General features: G+C 34.7%; 1 pseudogene across 1 annotated transcript; it reads right to left on the bottom strand.

Moving 5' to 3' along the window:
* Nucleotides 1-1594: 1594 nt before the first annotated feature.
* Nucleotides 1595-2080, bottom strand: LOC309865944 (large ribosomal subunit protein eL21 pseudogene; annotated as a pseudogene). Its single transcript has one exon. The product of its transcript is annotated as a large ribosomal subunit protein eL21 pseudogene (transcript).
* Between the last annotated feature and the right edge of the window lie 1431 nt (nucleotides 2081-3511).

Genomic DNA, 3511 nt, shown 5'->3' with positions numbered 1-3511 from the left:
CAGTACTTCTTTTGTACTAGCCACTGTTCTAAATTCTTGACATATGTTAACTGTAGATACTAGAGTGACTGACAAAAATGTAAATATAATATGCTTTCACAATTTACACATATGCCTCACAATTTAAAGGTAGGGCTTAGAGAAGGTTTGCAGTAAATGTGTTTCATGTAAATGTCGGGATCAAATGACTTAATTTCAAACATACTGAAATAAATCAACTATCAGAATATAAATTGATTTAACCATATAAAATTAAATACTACAAAAGATAATATTACCTAAATTTGGATGGAATGAAGGGAGGTTAAAGAAAAGAAATAGAAGGGGCACCTGGGTGGCTCAGTGGGTTAAAGCCTCTGCCTTCGGCTCAGGTCATGATTTCAGGGTCTTGGGATCAAGCCCTGCATCGGGCTCTCTGCTTATTGGGGAGTCTGCTTCTTCACCCCTTCTCTGCCTGCCTCTCTGCCTATTTGTGATCTGTCTGTCAAATAAATAATTAAAATCTTAAAAAAAATAAAAGAAATAGAAAAAAAAAAAGAAATAGGATAATGCTGTATTGATTGTGATAGAAGTGTGATGGACACAGTTTTGAAATACCAGGCTGAAAGTAAGACATAAAGTTGTAAAAGTTATCGCTATAATAAAAATATAAAAAAATTAAGCATATTAGTAATTACAAATATATATAACAAGTAAAGAAAAAAGACTACTGAAAGAATTTTAAAAAACCATAAAAACAAAAAATACAACATAAAACAGAGTCAGAACTAAGGGAAGACATAGGTTCATATATATAGATATTATTTAAAAGAAAAGACAAAGATTTACTAAAAAAAAAAGGATTCTCAGACTGAGTCACAAAGTAAAATCTAACTCTGTACCAAGTACATGAGATACACCTAAATCCTAAATGAAAGGTAGGAAATGTATAGGTTTACCATGATTATCAGGCAAATGCTAATAAACAAAAGCAAAGATATTATACTATCAAAAATGGCAACATAACTTGTTACAGAGCAATCTTTGTTTTGAAAATAAGCAGCAAGAATCACAAACATACAAACACATACACATGTACACACACACACAGAATCTGTTTTGAGACACTGGAGAACAAGGCAGAAAGATCTCAAAGAGGATCAAAGATACTGGACAGAAGGGTGATAAAGAGAAAATCCAATATTCAGCCTATTTTTCTATTTGACATTTGTTAGTTTGCAAGTTGCTGCTGAGAAGGTGAGGAACTGAACAAAGTCTCCAGGAGTCCTTTGAGAATGTAGAAACAAAAGTTGGACTTCAGACTTTCCAAAGAGAGAGATCTGGCATATAATCCAGGCTTTCAGATGAGATTCCCACTGGGTTACACTCTAAGAGTAAGGGAGAAACAGAAATAGACCAACTCCCCTAAAAATGAAGCCCAATCTAGAAAAGGTAAGGTGATCTGACTTCAGCCTAATTGTGTAAAACAAGATGATTCCTCTCTTGAGGAAGGTAACATCATCTAAAACTTCAAATTATCCCTATAACCTTTCATTTATTTTTTTTATTTTTATATTTTTACAGTCTTGAGGCTTTTTTTTTTTTTTTACACTTATCATGCTATGAATTCATAGAGAATAGGTTCCAAAAACTCAGGCTCCCGCCCATTGGTTCTTACAAAATGTGTTTTTCTGGGTGGAGTGGGCTGATGCTTCAGTTGAATGCAAGTATCTTTCTTGTAGGCTTCCTTCTTTTTCTGATCATTTTCCTTCAGACACTTTAGGAAGCTACTTTGGCTCTTCAAATGCTTAATATGCTAATACGTGAATTCTGTTGGCAGGAATCTTGCCCTTAACATGTTTGTTTAAAGCAATGCAAACAGCATTTTATATTTTAGTCTAATATTTTAGACTCTTCCAGTTTTGCTATGGTAACATCTGTGGGGCATTCCTGTTTGAACAGTGCCCATTCCCTTGATATCTACAATACTACCTTTCTTATAGATTTGCATGTATGTGGCCAAAGAAACAACTCTACGTTTTCTAAAAGGTCTAGAGAACACAAAGCAAGTGCCTCTCCTCTTTCCATCTGTGTTGGTCATTTTAGTGAATGACTGGAAGATGAAGGTTCTAGCTGAAAAAGCCCTATAACTTTTCATTTAAAATGTCTGTACTTTAGTGAAAAAATTACCAGGCAAATTTGGAGGCAGAACACGTGACAAAAAAGCTAAGAGGGAAAAACAACTAATAGAAGCAGAACCACAAGAGATACAGACATTTAAGTTACTAGATGCAAGTATGGATTGACTGTGCACTTCTGACTAGGATGTGAAAGACTGTCAAACCTAAGCACTCACAACTCACAACTAAGAGAAAAAGAGAAATTACAAAAAATAATTTTGAAAAGACAGCCTACAGCTATCGAAGTCATAACTAAATTATATAGAGAGGAAAAACATTCAAAGGTGAGTATATAAATAGCAGCTTGGTTTGTTTGTTTGATATGGGGAATTTGCTAGTTCTTGATGTGAGCTCAAGTGTGTAGCTTGCTCACACAGAGAGCAGAAGTTAAAAGGAGAAACCAATGTAGCAGTTAGCAGTCTCTCGGGGGGTAGAGAGACAAAATTAAAGGCTTGAGGTCTACAGATACATAACCATTTTCCACAAAAGATATTTGCTATATTCTAAGACTACATAAAAGGCTAAAATCCAAACAAAAAGTTTTGAAAGTGAAATCTATTGCAGTCTCATACTTAGGAAACAAAGACCTAAAAACAGAAAAGGCAAGAAATGAAAGCCATAGATGTGGTGTATTGACACTGAGAATCAACAGCCCTTTTTACTAACCAATGCTGAGTACACCAAAAAGTTGAGAAACCAAACCTCTGGCAGACCATTACTGCTGGGATAAAACCATTGGATAAACGTATTTGAGAAGTAGGTTATTTATACAGTCTGGGGGGAAAAATGTTTTCACATATTGTTTAGTAGTAACCGAGGGAAAAATGATATTTATACAGTGAAAAGCAAAACAAAACAAAACAAAAAACAAAACAAAAAAACAAACCTTTGTCTTAACAAAGTGCCGAAAATTGACTTCATCAGCAATAGGGCAAAAAAATATTGTGTGCTTCTAAAATTGGTATGCTAAGAAGGTCACAGCATCACTTATATATAGAGAGAGTATTCCTTCTGAGATGGTCATAATCTGAATCTCATCTTGGAAAAAAGCAGCCAACAACCTAAATTGATGGATTTCATATAAAATATCTGACATATATTCTTTATAGAAGTCACATATGAAAGACAAAGTGTTATGTCAGTTCCAGCCTATTGATAGTGATGTTTCTGGCCAGGCTTGCCTAAGGTTCTCACCCCAGGTTTAATATTTACTTGTAGTGAGCCCCACATACATTCCCCCCAACAATACCAAGGTCAATGTTGTGGCTGGACTGGTCCTTAGGGTTCTTATTATGATGATAGGACACACCTAAGCAAAACCACCAGGGAACTTTGAAAAACAAGATTATTTT

The sequence above is a fragment of the Mustela nivalis genome (assembly GCF_964662115.1).
Source record: "Mustela nivalis genome assembly, chromosome: 5".
Taxonomy (NCBI): Eukaryota; Metazoa; Chordata; class Mammalia; order Carnivora; family Mustelidae; genus Mustela; species Mustela nivalis.
This window is presented reverse-complemented; position numbering and strand designations above follow the sequence as displayed.